We start from the raw sequence: 22,499 nt of genomic DNA, 5'->3' as shown, positions 1-22,499 counted from the left end.
TCCCAACATGCCGTCTACCAAGGGAGTCTGCTCAGAGTGGGCGGGGCTGCGGCTGCCGGGAGCAGGGGGCACAGAGGGACCATTCAAGAAAATGAAAGAAAATGAAAATACGTCCTTAGAGAGGAGGTGGGGGGCGAGAAAACAGGGGGAGCTGCTCATAATCCAGAGCAAGGAGCTCGGGGTTCAGGTCCAGGGCCCTGGGAGCCCCTCTGTTCAAACCCCCAAATGGCTCCCAGACTCCGCTGACGGCAGCTCCCATCCTTTTGTCCCTAATCCTCGGCCTCTTCTGCCTGGGGCGCATTAGGTGCTAAAACGGACGAGCAGTTCCTCAAGGCACGACCTTGGCTGGTGTCCCAGGGAGGCTGGGCGGAGGCCTGGCTTCCCGTCCTCTCTCGGGCTGGCGGGATTCCCTCCCCCAGCCTGTGCGCCTTTGATGGCTTTCCTTCTAGAACCGTCTCCCTGCTACACACTAGGATCTTCTGAGAAACTGAGGCAGGGCAAGACCCCCTCCTCGAACCCCGATTCTTGCAATCAAGTCAGAAATATTTCAGACACGCCGCTCAGAGTAACAGGCAGGAGTGTATTGAAGGGGACAGAAGGGAAAGGGGACACTCTCAAGGGACACAGGGAGGCGAGGTGCCTCTCCGGCTCTCAGTGTATTGTGGATCCCAGGCACTAAGTTTCCAGGGGGTTCACCCAGGTCCGCCTCTTCATTTGACGACAGCAAGATGACATCAGACTTTCAAATCCTTACTGCCGTGACCACTCTGTCACCTTGTCCCTGGCTGAAGAGTTCTAGTGGGATTCTTAACCATAGATTCTTACAGATTCTTATCTCCCTGAGTTTTGAGATCTGGTCTGTGAAAAGGGTCATGAAAGTGTCCCCCTCAAGGTAACTTGGGTTTCTCTGGTTGACATTATCTGGGGCCTGCTGCATTTCTCCTGCATTTAATGGGTAGTTTACTGAGGAATGTGCCACATCCTGTCCCTTTAGACCAGGCAGGGCACAGGTACCTGACTTCTTGGAAGAGAAGCCGGTGGGGTCAGCACAGTGGGTCCATTTTATAGAATTACTCCCTTAACCTCATGTTCGCAACCGTTCACACCTGTCTGTCCCTAAGGTACCCAGACCTTACCCATCCATCAGCCCAGTTCAAACACTGCCTCCTGCACCCGGCTTCCCCTCCCCCTCCTCCAGTGCTCAGAACACATTATGGGGCCTCTCTACCATGGGCCACCCGGCACTGTTGCGCTACCCTGGCAGCCCCCTCCAAACTCAGCCTCTTTAGGGCAGAAATCTGTGTCTGACTCCATAGCTCTCCGGACGGTGCCAGGCCCCTTCGAGGACTGGGGGGAGGGAGGAGGAAGGGCAGAGGGGAAGTGAGAGGAGACCCGCGGACGTGGGGCGGGGGGCATCAGAAGCCCCTGAGACTTGAGTTGCTCTAGATCCCGCCAGACCTCCCTTCTTCCCTTCCTCGCTCCGTGCTCAGGGCTGCCTGCAGCTGGTTCTGCCCTTCAGACTTTCTGCCCTTCTCCTCACACCCAATCTGACATGAATGCCAGACACCCTGACTTTCTTCTTTCACTGAGACTTGCTGCAACTCCAACCTCAGTTTCCTCCCAGCCACAGAATTGGGTGGATGAATGGTGAATGGATGGATGGGTGGGTAAATGGATGGGTGGGTGAATGGATGGATGGATGAATGGTGGATGGGTGGGTGAATGGATGGGTGGATGGGTGGGTGAACGGATGGATAGATGAATGGGGATGGATGAATGAATGGGTGCATGAATGGGTGGATGGATGAATGGGCAGGTGGGTGGATGGATGAATGGGCAGGTGGATGGATGGATGAATGGTGGATGGATGGGTGGCTGGGTGGGTGGGTAGATGGATAAATGGATGGATGGATGGGTGAATAATTGATGGATAGATGGAGTGATTGGCCCAATTAATGGCTAAGAGGAAACTTTCCAAGAAGCATGAAGGATAGACTATAAATAATGTGATCCCAGATTTGGTGGACCTCAATCAAATTCTGGCCATGTTCTAATTCATCCACGGGACACTAACAGAGCACCTGTCATGCATGAGGCACCATGGTAGACCCTAGGGATCCTGCAGTGAATGACCACAGGGTCCTGCCCTCCTAGAGCTTAGCCTCTAGTGAAGGAGAGAGACAGGAATCAGGAGTCACCAAGATAAAGGAGTGGGATGAGCATGGGGGTGGGGAACAGGCAGGAGGCTGCTGAGCAAGGGGAGGCCTCTGGGGAAGGTTTGGGAAGCTTTCTGAAAGACACTGCAGTTGTGCCCAGGGAGAACGGGTGAGCAGGGGGGAGGGGAGGGAAGGGAAGCGAGACAGGCAGGGGCACAGCGTGTGCAAAGGCCCGGGAGGGTGACAGCGCGGCAGATTTCATTTTGGAAACTAGAGAGTTCCCTTTGCTGGATCAGCAAGTGCTGGGGCGCGAAGACAGGAGCCAGGTTCTTTACCGCTGTGGCCCCTCCATAGACCAGGCTCTGGCCAGGAACAGGGGACCCTCAACGGGTTCTGGGCAGGGAGCGATCTGACCACCAACTCAGGAAGATTTTAAGTTTTTAAAAAAGTCTACTGAAGTGTTTTCTGTTTGTGCACAAGGATTATTTCTTCTGATGTTTCCCCATAAATAACGCTGTGCTAAATCTATAAGTCATCGGGGAAATTAAAAAGCAGGGAGACTTGCCCTGCTTTCCTTGGGTTGAAAAGCTAAAAAAACAAACCAGCGCAGCCTCCTACCCCAGATTCAAGTTCCTCGTTGACCAAGCTGGTCTATTTTCTTTTTTTTTTTCTGTTTCAGTTTAGTCTAAAAATGACTCCATTTCGTATTTTTAAGCCAAAAGGTTAAGAGTTCAGAAATGAAAACTCCCGTCCTTTAAGATAATACTGTGTTTCGCCAAAGAAAAATAACCAGAATGTCAAAGCTTGTTCTTTTGGTTAAATGATCCGTCTTCTGGCGTAGACAGGCGTTCACGGTAGCTCTCAGGAACCCGCTGAAGGCAGCCTGGTTCCCACGCTCATCGAGGACCACAGCCAAGAGCTTAGGCAAACACGATCCTAAAGTGAGCATTTGGTTTCCTGGTGCAGCTAGAAAAGTATCAGAAAAGAGAAAAGCTCTCGGGGCAGGGGGGCTCCCCCAATGGGGGCGGACAGCTCTCTGCTACAGCAGGTGGCCTCCTTCCTCCAGGGGCCTGATGGGGCCCTGGCTCTTCATGTCCCCGTCTGTACCTCAGTTCTCCTTCCTGAAGTGTGAGGGGAGGGGTCCCAGGCTGTCCAGGACTGTCTGTCCTCCCGCCCCTCCTGGCCCGCCTGCCCTCTGTCCTGGAGGCTGGGAACATGGAGTCAGCGGCAGCCGCGTGCATTTCTGAAAACCCAGCCATTTAAGGAAATCATGTCTCTCAGTGAACACTCAAGACTGCCCCCCTTTGTCCCCAAGGGAGGCGGTGGTAGCGCTGGGGGAAGAGATTCCCTTTAGGTGAGCAGGGCCCCAGAGGAGGGAGACAGCGAGTCTTACCCAGGCCTGCTCTCCCCAGGGGGTCTGTTCCCCGCCCCGAGACCCAGCCAGACCCCCGGGCCGCGCTGCCACCAACAGTGCCACCAACGGTGCCAGCAGGAAGGCCAGAGCCACCTCGGGCTCTGTGGAGCGGTGGCTTCTGACTTTGCATGACTTTTTCAATTTTTACATTTATTGTGAACACACGCAGGGAAGCATGGACCCTCCTGGCACATTTTAGAGACTAGGTCTATCCGTAAAATAATAATAATAATAAAACCAAGGCTTGCACGGTTGCCACCCAGCCTAAGGCACACTCCGGATGCCTCCCGTGGCTGTGGCTCCTCCTGCCCGGGTCGCCCACTGGGTTGGCAGGACCAGGCCCACTCCCGCAGAAGGAGGTGGCCGGGCTCTGCCAGCAGGCGCCAGGGGGCTGGAGCCCAGTGTGCCGTCGGGGTCAGAGGGTCCCCGGTGGCTGGAGGTGCCCTGGTACGTCAGCTGCCTCTGTCCCGGGACACCGCACAGGGGACAGGGAGCCTCGCCGTTTGCGGGGACCCCCAGTGGCTGGGCCTATGGGAGCAGCTCACGGTTCCCAGTTGGCGAGCGGAGCGTGGGGGGTCGCGTGTTTGTGTGCAGACCCTGCGAGGTAGACCTCCAACAGCAGCCCCACCGCCACCGTCGCCACCGTGTCGTCCCCACCCCAGGCAGCCGCCTCTGTTCCCGTGTGGGATGCGGGTCAGCGGGGGGCGCCGGGGTGCGGCCAGAAGCCCTGAGGGGCAAGAAGGGGCGACCGAGACCCCTGGGCCCTGCGGCCCCTGCTCTCACAGCCCCCAAGGGAGTGGCCAGCGCCCAGGCCAGCAGGGACCAGAGCCAGAGGTAGCGGGACTCGGGCTGCAGGGGCATGACCACGGGGCGGAGCCACCGTGTCCTCCCAGCAGCTCCCGTCCCTCCCGCGAGGCCTTCAACTGGGGCCTCCTTCAGCGGTGGCTTCCTGACCTGGGGACAGCTGTGACCGGCCTCGGTGGCCTGCCGTGAGGACTCGGTTTAAACTCCACCAAGTGGCTGGCACGCAGCTGGAGCTCAATGGATGTCGGTCCCCTGTCCCCCTGGGAAGGCCTGAAGCCACCGTTAGCAGGTGGCAGAGAGCAAAGGGGAGACCCACGGGTGTGCCCTGACCTGGGCTGTCCCTGACGCTGGACAGGGAGCAGGAGGCTGGGCGGGGACAGAACAGGAGTGGCCCTCCCAGGCTGCCCAAGGGACTGTCGTACTCAGGGCTGCTGCGGGGGGCCGGGCAGGGGGACAGGGACGGGACCCCAGTGGACAGGGCAGGAGGGCAAGAGGAAGAGGGGAGGAGGGGAGAGGCGTTAGGGGTGAGGAATGAGGGGAGCACCGTGGGGGGCAGGGAACAGAGGAGGGGACATAGCGGAGGACAGTGGCCAGGAGGGAGCAGCCACCATGCACCTGCCTGCTGCTCAGTGTGACCAGGGGGGAAAGCAGAATGGACAAGCGGAGGGCCACGGGCCAGCCTGCCATGCCCAGGGGTGGCCCAGGGGTGGGGGCTGGGCATGCTGACCTTGCAGTAACCCCCACGGCCCCACAGAGTGACCACCACCCTGCACTCGGCCCATTGGGAGTCAGGGGACCTGTATGGAGCTGGATCCACTGCCATCTGTCCCCAAGGGGATCGGTGACACGATGCCCCCTGCCCTGGACCTCAGGGCCAGCTGCCAACCTCACAGAGGCCGTGGCCAGGGACCAGCTGCTGGGCTTCCCGCTGTCAGGCCTGTGCCCTTGTGTCCCCACGCCCACCCCTCACTCTATTCCCCAGCCTCAGCTCACTCAGGGACCGTCCCCAGGGGCCCCCATGTCCTGCCCTGCTCCCAGCTGCCGTTGAGGGAGAGAGCAGGAACCAGGGCACCAGGAAGCAGGGGTGTGTGGGTTTTGTCACGTGGGTGGAGAGGGCCAGCTGTCCCTTGTTATCTGTTCTCCCCTTCATCCTGATGAGTGGCACTCCCGACGTCTTGGGAGGCATGTGGCTGTTTGGAATAAAAAAATTACATTTCCCAGGCTCCTTTGCTCAATGGATCATGTGACCAAGTTCTGACCAATGAAATAAATCTGCAACCCGGGGCACATTTTCCAACTCGTGTTCAACCTTGTTGCTTTTCCTCTTTGGAAGGCAGTCTTGATGGCTGCAGCAGGGACAGCCACTTTGGCTCATGAGGCAGAGTCGCATATCAAAGATGGGAGAGCAAATCAGGAGCCGCGGTCTCAGATGACCACTGAGCTAGCATCCAGCCCAGGATGCTTTTCTCTGTTTAACAGAGAGAGAAATTTACTTGCTTAAACCACTGGCTTCGGGGCTCTCTGTCACTTGCAGAAGTTTGTAATCTTAACTGACAGGGTCTCTAATTTGCAGTGTGACCTTGGACAAGTCACTTTCATCTCTGGGTCTTAGTTGATTCTTTTGAACAACGAAAGTTTTGCACTTTTAGAGCATCTGCGGACCTCCCTGCTCTGACATTTAAGGTCAGTACCCAGGGGCAGAGGGTTAAAGGGGCACCTGGGGACTGAGTTCACGACTAACAAGAGACTAGAAGGTAAAGTCACTGGAGCCAAATGTCTATCAAGACTGAGAGAAGGTAACAAAAAAGTGTCTCACTGAGGCCTATAGATACCTGCCTGATGGGGGCCGGCCCACCTCTCCCCCTTATCTCCTGTGATTCCCTCCCTCCAGCCACACTGGCCACTTTCCTGGGCCCCAGGCTCCTGTCCACCACAGGGCCTTTGCACTTGCCATTCCCTCCCCTAAAATGCTCTCCCACTGGAACTCAGGCCTCTGCTCACTGTCAGCTCTTAAAAAAAAAAAAAAAAAATCCCGCCTCCCCCTCCTATCAGGCATCGCACCCTCCACCCCATCACCATAGAGGTGCGAGTTCTTCACAGCACTCGCTGAGAGCCCGAATTCTCATTATCTGCTAGTGTTTTTCTGCTTTCCCCAATGAAATGCAAACTGCGCGAGAGCAGGCACCGGTGTGTTAAGGGAGCACCTGGATTGCAGCACCTGGCGTGTGGTGAGTCTCCATAAAGGGTCAGCCCAGGCGGGGGGAGGGCCGGGGGGGCATGGAGGTTGACCGGGGACTGAGTGTGCTTAGGTGAGTCAGCTCGCTCTCTCCTCTGGCCATCTCAGGTAGAAGATGTCATCCCCGTTTCCAAATCTGGATCCGAGGTCCTAAGATCCAGGTGCTGCACCTTCAGGACCAGCGCTGGCTGCAGCGGGGAGGGGCTCAGGCCAAGGTGCGCTGGACCAAGTCAGCTCCGGTGGACCTTTGTGCCTTTGGCTGGAACGGGGCACACCCTGGCTCTGGGAGGTGGCAGGCATCCTTGGACGCCCCAGGGCCACTGTTCAGCCATCCCCCGCCCTGTCCAAGCCACCCCTCCCTGTGCCCCGAGCAGCTGCTCCACAGGCTTTGATCACAGCTGCCTCCTGCTGGGACCTCGAGGTGTCTCTCCCACTCGGGAAGGAGGACGTCTCCTCCCGGAGGGAAATGGGGACGCTGCCACTTCCGAGCTTGTCCTCTGCCAGGCCTGCTTCCGGATCCTGCCTGCGCCGCTCCTGCAGGCTTCCTGCCGGCGCTGGCAGGGAGGCCGCTGTGGGCACGCACCCAGCTCCTTGGGCTTCTGAGCTTTTGCTTTCTCTTCTGAACGAGGGGGACAATGACGGTCCTCGCCGGGGTGTGTGGTTGGGAGGTGGGTGGGTGAAGTCAGGCCGGCGGGACTCCGGGTAAATCAGGAGAGCTCCTGAGCCCTTCCCTCATCCCGGGAGGCCCCAGACCTCCAAGGACAGCCTCCTGCCCCCTGAACTCTTCAGTGCTCCACAAATGTGAAGAGTCCTCCCACCTGCTGGCCAGGTGACCCTAAGTGAGTCCCTTCACCTGGCTGGCCCGTTTCCCTCTCTGCCAACGGAGGAAGGTGGACTAGATTCTCGTGAGCTCTGAGATTCTGAGGCTTCCTCATCACAGAAAAGCCCTGGGGACCAGTCCTGCCTCTGGGGAGCCTTTATCATGGCCACTTAGATGGCCCCATTGTGTCCTCCTCTGAGAAAGCCACTGTCATTCCCATTCGAGGTGAGAAAACTGAGGCTCAGAATGGAAGAAACCACCCCGGGCCACACAGGGCGAGGTCCGTCCAAACGCTGGAGTCGCTGACCTCCACGGGGTGCTCAGGACCTGGATCTATCCCCCTCCACCTCTCGGCCCCCTTCTGCTTGGTCGCCCTGGAGGAAGGGCCACCTGTGGCTGAGATGGCAGGCTGCAGGGCGGTTGCAGGCGGGCTGGCGTCTGGGCCGCAGCTTCCACTCCAGACTCTCGGGTGCACACCTCCAGGTGGCGCCTTCAAGTCTGGAGATGTGTGCGGTGGTGGGAGGGACGGGGGGTGGGATGTGACAGCCATCCACCGAATGCGGAAGGCAGGGGAAAGAGCCGCACAGGCAACATCACGTCATCGATCTCGGTGCCAGGGAAATGTCAGAACGCGGTGTGCCGGCAGGGGATGGCGACGAGGACGCGTCTTCGCTGCCCCAAGCACATCCTTCACTTCCCAACCTGCGTCTCTGGCGGGGGAATTAGTCACTTGTCAGCTGCTTCAGCACCGCGGACAGCACCCGCCTCGTCTTTCAGGGGCTCACCCAGGCCCAGGGAAGGGCTCTCCCGCCAACTGAGAGCCTGCCGCGCCCCCTCGCCTCCAGGGGCCACCACCTGGTCCAGGGAGGGGACTGGCACGCGAGGAAGCTCACCCGGTGCCCGGTGCTCATGGGTGCCGTGGGAGGAGCCGCTGAGCCCAGGGCGAACCTGTCCTCATTCAGGCACTTGACGGCAGCCTGCGACTCTGCGCCAGACCCACGGGAGGAAGAACTCAGATGGGCCAAGGCTCTGGCGCCCTAGAAAGTCCAGGGTTGGTGGGAAGAAACGGTCACCCACAGGACAGACTGACAGAGCGTACACACCCTGGGGCTCCACCTGTGCGCCAGGCAGGGTGGCGAGAAGACAGCCACTGCTTTATGTCCCAGGGTACAGGCGAGGACACCAGGTCAGGTGACTGGTCCAAGGTCAGGCAGCCCCAGAGCGGCAGAGCTGGGCTGGGCACCCAGGTGACTGGGCTGCAGAATCCCTGGTTATAGCCCCTTACCACAATTCTGAGGTGGGGGCATGTGATCAAGCCCAACGGGGCTCAGGGAGGACTCCGGGGTCTTCCAGGAGAGGAAGTGGGAGAAGGGCAGAGAACAGCTTGGTGGGAAGCCTGGGAAAGGCAGCCCCCCATCTCGGGCTTGAAAACACGGGGTGGTGAAAGGGGAAGCCCAAGGGCCAGGCCTGAGGGGTGCTGTGCTGAGCTGAGGAGTTTGAACTTGACCCTGCAGTTTCCAGGTCTCCAGAGGTGATCAAACTGACCTTCTGGAAAGAGGTGGACAGGACAGGGGCCCTGGGGGGGTGCGATGTCCAGCCAGGGCTGCTGCAGAAAGGGAGGCGGGGCTGGGCTGGGGGTCAACAGAGGGGAGAGGGTGACGCGAGGACCCCCGGGGACAGCAGGACCTCACCCACCCCTCCTGGGATCCCAGCCGAGGGCAGGAGTGAGGGCGAGGCTCCAAGACCCAGGCTCCTACAGCTGCGCCCTTTGCCCGAGACAGTGGCCTTTTCTTTACCCACGGACCCCACAGAGTCCAGGGCCTCAGTCCCAAAGCACAGCAGGGTAGGAACAGGAAGTCGAACAGGACGGGAGAAGGGCTCTGAGGCAGCAGTGACACCTGACAGTGATAGGGGATATTAAGAACCAGAGCTTTACACACACACACACACACACACACACACACGCATACGTACACATGCACAATGGCATCACTGGGTGAATTATGGAAACATCAGTGCAGTTTACATTAATCACCGATTTAACAAAGCAAGGAAACAAGTGGTCATCTTTTTTTTTTAGATCACTTTAATATTAATTTTTTATTTTTTCCCCACATTTTTATTGGTTCATTATAGTTGAACCTGATGATGGGCAACTGGTCATCTTTTAAAAATATTTTCATCCGAAGGGAAAAATGAGCTTTTTGTTGTTGTTCTCTTTAGTCACATGTGACAGCAGAACGCGTCTGGACACTTCGTACGCCCGTGGAGTGTGACTCTCCACCTGTGGCTGTCCCTGATGTGCACGTGCCCTATTGTGAGTCAGCATCCACATTCGGAAAGGACATTTGGCCTTCGGATTTGGGGACTGGCTTGTTTCACTTAGTGCAACAGCTTCCAAGTTTAAGTCACGGACAGAGCGAACCTTCAGCTACACTGACTGGCCACCTGCACCAAAGCTGGGCGACTGAGAGCTTTTTGGACTTTTACAGCTGAGCCAACCCCGTCAGCTGTCCTGATGCTCGCCATCACCCCTTGAGGACAGCAGACAGGGGGGTCACCCCAAGTCACAGGTGAAGAAACTCAGATGAAGGAAAGGCTTCCGTTTCAGAGTCGGCTCGTAGCGGGGTGTCCCAACTAGCGGCCACGGAGCTCCCCAACCTCCTCCCCACACAGGCCACACCCACCGCCCCAGGGGCTCCTCACTGCGGCTACTGATTGGCTGGTGAGAGCCCTGAGCAGCAGCCCTCTCCTCCATAGGTCCGTGGTGTGGTGACCTCAGAGGTCATTTGCATGCCCATCCGCCAATCAGCAGCTTCTGGCCCTGGACTAGACAGCGCTCTGATGGGGCGGGCCTTTCCCTGAGGACCCGCTCCTTGGAAGCCGCCTGTCCTGGACGCTCAGGGGCCAGGCCTGCAGCGCACGGGTGGCCTGCTCTCTCACCCATGCGCCCGAGTAGGCTGAGGTAGGAGCTTTTTTCGATTTGTTTTTTTTTTCCAGTTCTCAAGTGAAGAAACTTCCAGAATCTAAGCATTTGCCCACGGTCACACACACAGTAAGTGACAGCGATGGAGTCTGAGCCCAGGAATGCCCGACTCCAGGGCTGGCTTCTTCTACAGCCCCAGCGTCTTCCCGCAGGGACACGCGTGTGCCTTGGCTCAGGCCTGGGTGGCTCCTGAACAGGACGTGAGCCAGGAGGACAGCTCCTCTAGCCCCCCTTACCTGTGGTCCCTCTCCCCAAGCCACCCCGATTTGCTGGGCCCAGAGGGTCCCCTGGGGCCTCCTCCACTGTGGAGGGGTGGGCAGAACTCAGAGCCAGCCAGGGTGTGGCCAGGCCTGGCAGAGGCTGACACACGAGGTGGCCTCCGCCCCTGGAGGCCGCTGCCTGGTTCACCCCTGGAGGCCGCCCTGGTAATGGCTTGTGCCAGGCAGTCAGGGGAGGCTGCCTGGAGCCCGTGGCAGTTGAGGCCAGCTTGCCGGGTTGGCTGGTGTGGCCGCCGCGCCTGGAGGGGAGGGCAGGCCAGGGAAAGGGGTCAGCCTGTGTCCTGTGTGGGGGACAAGACCACCCCTGAGGGTGGGCAGGAAGTGTGTGACGGGCCAGGTGAGCACTGGTTCCTTCACTCCCAGCCCGGGCTTCATCTAAGTCTGAGCCCCAGCTGGCACCTGTATCCTCTTCTCTGTCTGGTCATCACTGGACACAGCCTGGCATGGACGGGGTAATCACGGCCATGTCTGCCAGTCAGGACCCAGGTGGCCTTCAGCAACCACCCCCCCCCCCCCCTCAGCAAGGTCCAGGCCTAACTTGGCCTCCAGGGCCTTGGAGCGCAGGCTGGATTCCGCAGGTGGTCATTTGGCGCCATCTGGTGGTACATATACAAAATGACAACAGGTGGCTCTTCGAGGTGGGGGTAGGAGGGAGTGGTGTGGACCGGAGGCGGGGGAGGGAGAGAGGAAGATGAGTTGACCACTTCGTGGCCTATAGGGATCACCAAGTATTTTGCTGGGGACAGACCATCTTGGTCCTGCCCCTTCGTGACTATGAAAGTGGGACTTTGGACTGTTCACAGCTCCTCCTAGAACCTCTGTTTCCTCATCTGTTCAATGGAAATTAAAAACCCCAACTGTAAAATGTTCCCTCTGGTGAGCTGTGAGCAGGCCTTCCAGGCGCTGGGAAAGCCCTCTGTGTTGGTGGTGGTCATGGATCTTAAACACCATTACCCGGTGCCCCTCGGCCTGTGCCCTTCCCTGTACATACAGAGACTCTCCTTGTCCAGGGTTGTGCACCCATGGATTCAAGCGACAGTGGGCAGAAGGGCTCAGAAAAAACTGGCCCTGTGGTGAACATCCAGACCTTTTGCCCTGTCATATTCTCTGAACTGTGCAGTGCAACGATTTGCATGGCATTCACATTCTATTAGGTGCTGTGGGTGGTCTGGGGACGATTTAAAGTCGTGGAAAGGTGTGTAGATTACCTTGTGTCTGTGCCATTTTACAGAAGGGATGTGAGCACCCCTAGATTTTGATATCTCTGGGGGTTCCTGGAAGATATCCCCCATCCCCCTCTGTGGCTTTTTGCCGAGGATTAAAAGGAAAAAAAAAAAGGAATCAATATTATCTACCTGTCTCGTTGGTTTCGTGAGGACTAAGTGAGACCACATCAAGATCTGGCACAGAGAGGGTGATGATGCCCCCTGTGGTCACCAAGCACCTTCAAATTCCGCTACGCGTTCAGCTTTGCAACAGATCTGTAAACCGACTCGCTCCGACAGCTGAGGGACTGAGGCTCAGTGGAAAAATACCACTCCCGTCGTTCCACGTCCCGGACTCTTCCACCTGAGCCCTGCCGTCCAGCCAGAGTGGGCCCAGCAGGGTCCAGGGCCGCACAGCTGCCTGGGCAGGCCAGCCCTCGGGGCCACTGTGTCTGGAGGAGAGCCCACCGCACAGTGTGGCTCCTGGCTTCCCAGGCGAGGTCCCCAAGAGGGCCAGGCAGAAGTCCAGGCTGGGAAGTCACTGGGTGCCATGGTCTGGATCGGAAACGTCCCCCAAAGACCATGTCCTGAAGGCCTGGCCTCCGGGTGGTGGCACTATTGGGAAGTGTGGGGACTTCGGGAGGGAGTGGAAGTTCGGGTCGTGGGGGCGGGGCCATAAGGGGACATGGCCCCGCCCATTTCTCTGACACTTCCTGTCCCCCATAAGTGACCAGCCGTGCCCCCTACCCTGATGTGCTGCCTCCTCACAGGCCCAGGGAAGAGGCACCAACCAGCCACGGACAGGAACCCCGAGCCCTGAGCCTAATAAGCCCTTCTTCCTGCCAGTTGTCTGCAGAATTCTGTCACAGCCACAGAAGTCGGCCAACACACAGAGCGTCCGTCACACCTACCAGGGGGAAGGTGCCAAAGGCCTGCCCGGGGCAAGGCAAGGGACAAGGACCCACCACTTGAAGGCAGCGGTGGCAGGGTCACACCATGAGGAAAACATAGGGACAGGGGATACTGCGGTGGCCATGTTTGAAACACAGTCCCCACCCCCCTCGTGGCACCCAGAGAGGAGACCCCGCCCCCCAGCCTGCCGTCCCAGACCCCCGACGGAGCGCTCGGGAAGGGCCACCTGCCGGCTCAGAGGGGGACGTGCTGCGTGGAGGCACCGGGCACTCCTGTCCCCAGGCCTGCTGACCTTGAAAAGCTCTAGGGAGGGGACAGCAGGGGTGGTTCAGACCCAGAACGTCCCTGTCACACTCTCAGTCCCCAAGCAGCGTGCTCAGAGGCCGGGCTTTGGGGAAGTGACCGGATCTTGAGGCTGTCGCCTCCTTAGTGGCGTCCATGATCAGGACGGGCTGCCGGAGGCCGGCGCACCCTGTTGAAGGCAGCGGGTCCTTGGTGGTGTGCCCTGGGGACGGTGCCTTGACCCAGGTGTCTGTCTGTCTGTCTGTCGTCCTCCTGCTCTGTCCGTCCCAGCTGCCTGGCACTGGGCAGCCTCCCTCCACCACACCCCTCCGCCCTGACCTTCTGCCCCCTCAGGCCCAGGAGTGGAGCTGCCGGCCGTGGACCGAAACCCACCCTGCCTCCTCTAGGAGGTCCTGTCACCGTTTGGTGGCAGCGAGGATAAGCTGACTAACACGCAGCAGGGGCACTTCCTGTTGGGGCCAGGAGCTCTGCTGGGGGCCTAGGCTGGATTCTGGGCCGTGCGCCCTGCAGGGGGTCCCCCACACCCGCGTGAGGGTGCCGTCTGCAGGGCCGGGCGTGAGGTGCCTGGTGTAGCAAGGGCCCCTCGAGGGCAGCCGTCCTGGAGGCCCTTGGACCTCCTGGGCCTGCCTGTGGGGGCCTAGCGCAGCGCCCCAGGGGCTGTGGGTTCAGGGACCCTCCCCAGCATGTTGTCTTGCCCCCAGGGCAGCTGCTCAGGCCAAGCAGGAACAGAGGCCCCGCAGGCAGCCGGCCTGAATCAGCTGTCACAGTGTGGGCTTTCTTTGAAGTCTGGGGCTCTGTCCCCCAGATGCATGCAGATTCTGCCTCCTGATCAATAATGTCCCACTCTGGGGCAAATCCCAAACCAGTGCTCTGGGTGGCTTTCCCCTGCAGGGAGCCCACCCTCCAGGGAGACGACGGCTCACCCTGTGACTTGCCCGACTCCTGGGCTCCCTGACACGAACCTCTGGACACTCCAGGCCGGAATTTGGGAAGGTTGACCCCCCACCTCTCAAGACCAGTCAGGTCTGACCTTTGACCTCTGACCCATGCCTAGACACCTCTCTGAGCCACCTTCACTTTCTGTGCCTCCGAATCCATAGCGAACTCTGACCAGTGCCCGGGGCAAGGAGGAAAGAGGGTCTTGCCTGGACAGGCAGGATGCAGGCCTGGCAAGGCCGTGACCCGTCCCCACCCTGCAGTCCAGGGAAAGGACGCCCAGGGACACCAGCTGCTGATGACGTCGTTCACGCCCCCAGCACCTTGGGCGTCAGGGGTGGTGCCCACAAACTCCTCTTGGGCTCTATCACTGACACCCCAAAGAGTCCTAGGGAGTCACCCCCCCTAGAGAGGAGGCCCCTGGGAGGGGGATCGGATCTTTCTGGGATCTTTGGAGGGGCAGGAAGAAGCAGATCTCCCGGGGCGCTGCGAGACCGAGAAGTGAGTACACAGCGGCAGCAGACGGCGGGAGGAAGCCCTTCCTGAGCAGGCCTGCTCTCCCGTGGGGTACGGCCCGGCAGGTGGCTGCCTCACCCGTGAGACCTGCCCTTGGCGTAGGTATGATGAGCCCCCGAGAGCCAGGATCCCAGAGACCAGGAAAACCCGTGACCCACGGTGACCTGTGTCACACCCCTGGCTTATTCTGTCATTTTCACCCTTTGAAGGCACACACACCCAGAGGGGCGGTGCCCACGGGCCAGGGGGACTTTGGAGAGATGCACCTTTCGTTTTGTTCCAGGGGAGATGTGTGCTCGGGCGGCCAGACCCCAGAAGGGGCTCCGCGTTGGCGTAGGAAACGTGAGACCGGAGTAAAATGTCCTCTGGCAGGTCTGACTTGGCCGTGTCACCAGCACCTCCTGGAGTTGCCAAGAAGGTGCGAAACGGACTGGGAGGGGGGGTGGTTCCTGTAGCATTCAAATAAAGGAACCCAGAGATGGTGAGGGATTTCTTCTGGACACATCATCGTCATCGTGGGACCAAGTTGGAGAAAGATCCCAAATGCCATGTGCAGCTGCCCCAGCATCTGGTGGGCTGGTCAGATCCAGGGGGTCTTCCCTGATGTGTGGGCAGCAGTGTCCAGGACAGGTGATGCAGCCTGGCCACCTGGGCACAGCATCCTCATCACACAGCTGCTGTTCAGCAGCGTCACACTCGTAGAGGTATTACTCCAGTTGTCCACAAGATGGCAGCAAAGTGTGCCAAACAAGAGGCACCTTTTCTAATCTGCACAGATCGCAGCTTCTGCCCCCAATTTGGCAGCAGCGATCCTGCAGAAGACCGTCATCCCCAGGCTCCGGTCTAAGGTTAAGTTTCACTTTTCCTATTGTCGTAGCTTTATCTCAGCAAAGTGACACATCTGCGGGTGTTAAATGTTTCTTCAAGACAGAACAAAACCCGGACACCTCTTCTTGACCCCATCCCGCCAGCCTCCCCTCCCATCCCCTGCACCTCTTGCAGGGTCCCTCCCCCATCTCAAGCTGCTAGGACGGAGTGCTACACGCTCGGTCTTTTAGAAAGAAAAGCAGCGCATTTCTCAGTTTGGGGGAGGCCAGAAGTCCAAGACCACGGCTCCACCGTCTCACTAGGGCCTTTGTGCTACTGTGGGGGGGGGGAGGCAGGAGGGTTGGGGGAGGGGCAACCCCCCATCCCTGCCATGATCAGGACCATGGTTCACCATGATGAGCCCACTCGGGGGATAACAGCATCCATCCATCCACTGAGCCAAGCCCCCCAGGGCCTGCTCACCCCTCAAAGCCCCCCTCTTAACACTGATGCTTTGGAAGCCAGGTTTCTCACACATGAAATTTGGGGACAATTTCAAGCATAGTAGCGTCTTCTGTTTTTTTTGTTTTGTTACTGGAAATTGAACCCAGAGGCATTTAACCATGGAGCCACAATCCCGTCCTTTTTCTTTTGGTCGGGGGGAGACAGGGTCTCAATAAGTTGCTTAGGACCCGCTAAGTGGCTGAGGCTGGCCTTGAACGTGCAACCCTCCTGCCTCAGCCTCCTAAATTCTAAGTAGCCCTCTCACAGTCCTGGTCCTTGATTTCTGCGTATTCCAGGCCGTCTTTGGCTTTGATAGAAGATCAGCTTCCACTCCCGCTCCCCGCTGCCTCCCGATCCAAACGAGGTCCTGGTCAAACCACTGTTCTGGATGCTTATCTGCCTTTTGGTTTTTTCTACAACGTTCCTGCCACCTCTGGATTTATGGGAAGCCGATTTGTCACCGTGGTGTCCTTCCAGCCTTGTTTCTGACCAGGGGACTCATTTCATGGCAAATGGGTGACAGGGTCTATGTCTGGCCTTACCGTCAGCCCTCACGAGGCAGGAGCAGCTGGCCTGGTGTGAAGGTGGCACTGCCCTCTGAGGTCTCAGAGAAGCGTCCACCCAGGGCACAACGTCCCGGCAGGCAGGGCCCTCTAACAGGACACAGAGAGCGCTCGGATTCCAGGATCAGTGTAGGTTTCCCTCCCACCTGCACAGGGGTGGGGCCAGGGAGCAGGGGTGGGGCCATGGAGCAGGGGTGGGGCCAGGGAGCAGGGGTGGGGCCAGGAAACAGGGGTGGGGCCAGGGAGCAGGGGTGGGGCCAGGGAGCAGGAGAGGGGCCAGGGAACAGGGGTGGGGCCAGGGGGCAGGGGTGGGGCCAGGGAACAGGGGTGGGGCCAGGGAACAGGGGTGGGGCCAGGGAGCAGGAGTGGGGCCAGGGAGCAGGGGTGGGGCCAGGGAGCAGGAGTGGGGCCAGGGAACAGGGGTGACAGTGACATTGGAATTTTCAGAGGAAGCTGACCCACTGCTTCTGCTGGAGGTGGGTCTGCACGGGCTGCAGGCCTCTGCGGCCCTCACCACCAGGGCTGCAGCGGACCCCGCAGCTCATCTTCAATTTCTTCTTTCAGGACTCTTTTTTTAAATTCGTTCTAATCGGTTATACCTGACAGTAGGATGCATTCGTGCACTTTGATATATCATTCATAGATGGGATGTGATTTCTCATCCTTCTGAGTGTGCATGTTGCAGAATCACATTGCTCATGTAGTCACAAGTATACATACAGTGATGGTGTCTGTTTCATTCTACTATCTTTTCTGTCTCCACATCCCCTCCCTTCCCCTCCCTTCACTTCCCTCTACCTAATCTAAGGCAACGCTATTCTTCTCTAGTGCCCCCTGCCTTATTGTGGGTTAGCATTGGCATATTAGAGAAAACATCCGGCCTTTGGTTTTATGGGATTGGCTTGTTTCACTTAGCATGATATTCTCCAACTCCAACTATTTACTGGGAAATGCCATAATTTCACTGTTCTTTAAAGCTGAGTAATATTCCATTGAGTATATATACCACATTTCCTTCATCCATTTCTCTATTGAGGGACACCTAGGTTGGTTCCATAGTTTACCTATTGTGGATTGAGCTGCTATAAACATTGACGTGGCTGCATCACTGTAGTGTGCTGATTTTAAGTCCTTTGGGTATAAACCAAGGAGTGGGATAGCTGGGTCAAATGGTGGTTCCATTCCAAGTTTTCTGAGGAATCTCCACACTGCTTTCCGTAGTGGTTGCACCAATTTGCGGTCCCACCAGCAATGTGTGAGTGTGCCTTTTCCCCCACATCCTTGCCAACACTTATTGTTTCCTGTATTCTTGATTGCCATTCTGACAGGAGTGAGATGAAATCTTTGAGTAGTTTTGATTTGCATTTCTCCAATTGCTAGAGATGTTGAATACTTTTTTACATATTGATTGATCGATTGTATTTCATCTTTGGTGAAGTGTCTGTTCAGTTCCTTAGCCCAGTTATTGATTGGGTTGTTTGTTTTTTTGGTGGTAGATTTTTTAAGTTCTTTATATATCCTGGAGATTAATGCTTTATTGGGGGTGTATGTGGTAAAGATTTTCTCCCAGTCTGTAGGCTCTCTCCTTACAATATTGTTTCTTTTGCTGAGAAGAAGCTTTTAAATTTGAATCCATCCCATTTATTGATTCTTGATTTTACTTCTTGAGCTTAAGGCGTATTGTTAAGGAAATCAGATCATAAGCCAACATGGTGCAGATTTGGGCCTATTTTTTCTTCTGTTAGGCACAGGGTCTCTGTTCTAGTGCCTAAGTCTTTGATCCACTTTGAGTTGATTTTTGTGCAAGGTGAGAGAGGTTTAATTTCATTTTTCTACATATGAATTTCCAGTTTTGCCAGCACCGTTTGTTGAATAGGCTGTCTCTTCTCCAGTGACTGTTTTTGGCACCTTTGTCTAGTATGACATAGCCATATTTGTATGGGTTAGTCTCTGTGTCCTCTGTTCTGTACCATTGGTCTACAAGTCTATTTTGCCATTTTTGTTACTATAGCTCTGTAGTATAGTTTAAGGTCTGGTATTGTGATGCCTCCTCCTTCTCTTTTCTTGCTAAGCATTGCTTTAGCTATTCTGGGTCTCTTATTTTTATAAATTTCGTGATTGCCTTTTCTATTTCTATGAAGAATGTCATTGGGATTTTAATAGGACTTGCATTAAATCTCTATAGCGTCTTGGGTAGTAGGGCCATTTTGACAATATTAATTCTGCCTATCCGGGAGCATGGGAGATCTTTCCATCCTCTGAGGTTTTCTTCAATTTCTTTCTTTAGTGTTCTGTAGCTTTCATTGTAGAGTCTTTCAGGATTCTTGTCTCCTGAATTGGAAGAATGAATTCCACAGACCAGGATGGGTGGGTTCTTTATTAAAGAACAGGAACAGAACCTGGGGACACAGCACAGATTTCCTCCACCGGAGGATGCTACCAGGGGTCTACTTGCCGCTTGGCCCATTGCTATTGGTCCAAACTTATGCTAATTAGGGTTTGGAGACCTATGAACAGCACGGATCCAAATTTATGCTAATTAAGGAGCTGTATCACAGCTATTGGTCAATTCCCGAGTCCCAATTTCCATTCGTGTCTGCCGGCTTCCATTTTCTCACGACAGGTCAGGGAGCCGGGGGTTGAGGTCACTGGATGGGGTGCTGGGGGAGCTGCTTCGGCAGCTGGGTCCATGCGGTGCCCAGGCCTGGCCCAGGGAGGACGACAGGTCCACGTGCCTGGCCGCTGGCTAGCTGAGCCTCTGGAGCCACGGCTGGCCTGTACGGGGCCCCTGGAGGCCGCAGGCTGTGTCGCAGAAGCCGCTGTGACCCACGCGGCCACCGTTTGCCACTCCACCGCTCTGCAGCTCTGGGCTCCGCCGCTGCCTCTCAGCGGGCCGTGGCTTGGTGGCAAGGGAGCCTGGCCGCAATGGCTTCCCTCTCTGTTACTCTTGAACCACGTGGACTCCGCCCATTGGCCATCTTTGCTCCCAGAGAGACCACGAGGGGACCATTCCGTTGACTGGAAACTCTGGGGGGACTCCTTTAACCAAACCAGCAGGCACCGTGTAAGTCGCCCTCCTGTCCCTGTGACTGATGCTACAAAGTGGCCGTATGATGGAGGGACTGTCCAAATCCTGGATGGCTTCTGAGGGCGCGTCCAAACTCCTCCAAGTCCCGGAACAAAACTCAGTGGGAAACTCCAGCAAGTGAAAGAAGTCCGGGAGGAGAGTTGGGACTGCTCAGGAGTCAAGGCCTGGGTCACCACGACCAGCCCAGGTTGGGCGGAAGGAGATGGGACACAGCTCAGGTGTGGTGGAGGGGATCACTGAGGACCAGCTGTGGCCTGGCAGCCAGTAAGAGAGGCACGGACTGTAGCTCTGTATCCTGCCCTTGCTCGTGTGTGTGTGTGTGTGTGTGTGTGTGTGTGTGTGTGTGTGTGTTCCTTAATCTCCTCCTTAAGGATCCTTGGTGGCGGTTGGTTTTGCCATTCAGTCTTAGGTCACAGAACAGACAGGCAGGACTTTGATTCAGTAGCACTTTGGGGGAAGTGTTACTGTCAACTACAGAGGAACTCCCAGAGGTCGGAGTGACAACTGTGCAGAGCCCTGCCTTTGAGGTCTGGAGATGCCAGCACCTCTCAGGAGTCTGACCCCAGCTCTGTGGAACATCTCTTCCCCCCATACTCTCTGCCTCCTCCTCCAGCCCTGGGGCTGGTGGGTGTCTCCACTTGGCTGATTCCTCAGAGTTCCTCTCTGCCCCTTCGGCCCTCAAGTACCTGATTAACCAACTTTCTCCCTTTTCCTCTTTCTGTGATAAACTCGTGTGCTGTGTGTCTTCACGCCTGGACCTCAGTGGATATAACCATGGGTGGATAAAGATGAAAAATTCAAAATCTGACACTTGAAAGAGAGGGGAAAAGATTATTCTCAACATTTCATAAAAAACTTATATCACCAAATATTTTGTGATGAAACGTACAAAAGTGATCAGGCTCCAAGTGAAGGAAACTACAGAATATTCGTGATCAACGTGACACATAACTGGGACCAGTGGAGAGACTCTGTTATAGGGCCAAGGTCACATCACTGATACCCCAATTCTCTACTATATTGTGATAGTCAACCTTTCATGGCTGTGACCAAAATACTTGCAAGAGCAACTCAGAAGAGGAAAAGCCTATTTTGGCTCGCAGTATCAGAGGCTCAGCCCAGAGTCAGCTGGCTCCATTGCTCTGGCCATGGGGTGAGGCCGAACATCCTGGGGGAAGGGCACAGTGGAGGAGAGCTGTGATCTCCAAAGAGCTTGGGAAGCCCACCCCGATGGCCTTGCTGGTGGTAGCCCGTGGGGATAGGAATGCAGACCGTAAAGACTGGTCGTAGCCCATGTTTGGCTCTGTCTGCAGCCAGCAGCCTTCCCTAGCTGACTTTCCATGTTACTGATATCTCTTAATTTTGGGAGTCCCCACTGCAGCTTTGACTTCCTTCTCAAAGCCTCATGAATTGCCCTCTCAGGTGCTGCCTGCAGAGACTCCAACCCTGCTTATACTCTGCCAGGCCCCCAGGCCTTTCTTTGAAGTCTTAGTGGAAGCCTTGATGCCTGCCTTCCTGTAGAACCAGCATCATGTGGATGGGGACAAGATCTGCTGCCAGCTCAGGCAGTAGCTGATTCTCCCTTCCCCATCCGGCTGCAGTGGCCTGTGAGTGCCTGGGCACCTGAGCGTGGTGCAACAAATCCTGGGGATGTGGCTTCTAGGCATTTTTTAAAAATATTCATTTTCTAGGTGTAGATGGACATAACACAACGTGGTGCTGAGGAACGAACCTGGGTCCCGCCCGCGCCAGGCAAGCGCTCCACCGCTGAGCCACAATACCAGCCCTGGAGGCATTTCTGTGCAAGCATGGTGCCCCCGTGATCTCTCAAATTCCTACCCCCACGAGCCTGCCATGGGTGTGGTCTTGCTGTTGCCTGAGATGCCCTCAACAAATCTTTTTTAATGTCTCTGTGCAAAGTACTTAGCTTCTCTTTAGTGGTGGTGATCTCTTCAGAAACTACACCTTCTTTGGCCCCAATATTATGTATCCTGCCTTTTTTTTTTTTTTGACAGACTGCGAGTTTTTCAAATCTTTTCTCTCTGATTTTTCTCCTGATTCTCATAGTAATCCTGGTTAAGAGATGCCAGCAACACCCATGCCACCACCTGAATGCTGTGCTGCTTTGAAATGTCCTTTGCCAGATTAGTTAGCCAGTCACCTTTAAATTCAACCCACAGAAACATGGACAAATTCTCTGCCAGGATGTAACATGAATGACCTCTAGTCCAATTTCCAATAGAGTCCCTGTTCAGGGAATTCCCCATTCAGAGAAATCTCTGAAACCTCAGGAGCACAGTCTTTACTGTCTGCATTCCTATCCACTTTCTGGTCTTCTCAGCTCCTACCAGAACCAACCATTAAGCTCTGCTTACAATATTCTAAGGCCTGTGTCTCCAAACTTTCCCCAAACTCCTTCCCCAAACCAGTTCCAAAGGCTTCTGAACCATATGATCAAATTAATAACAGTAACAAACCCACTTCTCAGTACCGATTTATGTTAGTTAGCTTTTCTATCCCTGTGACCAAAATACCCGACAAGAACAATTTAAATAAAACAAAGCTTTGTTTTGGCTCATAGTATCAGCGGTCCAGTCCATGACGAACCAATTCTATGCTCTGTGCCTGAGGTGAGGCAGAACAAATGACAGAAGGAGATGGTGGAGGAAAGTTGCTCACCTCATAGCAGCTGGCGGGTGGGGGGACTGTGAGGATAAAAATATAATCTCCAGGACACCCCCCAGAGACCCACTATCTCCAGTCATACACCATAATCCTACAGTTACCACCCAGTTAGTTTATTGGAATTACTAATCCAACAATGGATCAATACACTGATTAGGTTATAAGTCTCATAATCTAATCACTTCCATCTCCTTCCTTAACACAGGGGCTTTTGGGGGACACTTCATCTCCAAACCAAACATATTAATTTATAAATAAAATGGTATTTCATTCAATATCCCTCCGG

The sequence above is a fragment of the Ictidomys tridecemlineatus genome, chromosome 4, assembly GCF_052094955.1.
Source record: "Ictidomys tridecemlineatus isolate mIctTri1 chromosome 4, mIctTri1.hap1, whole genome shotgun sequence".
NCBI lineage: Eukaryota > Metazoa > Chordata > Mammalia > Rodentia > Sciuridae > Ictidomys > Ictidomys tridecemlineatus.
Note: the sequence above shows the minus strand (reverse complement) of the source record.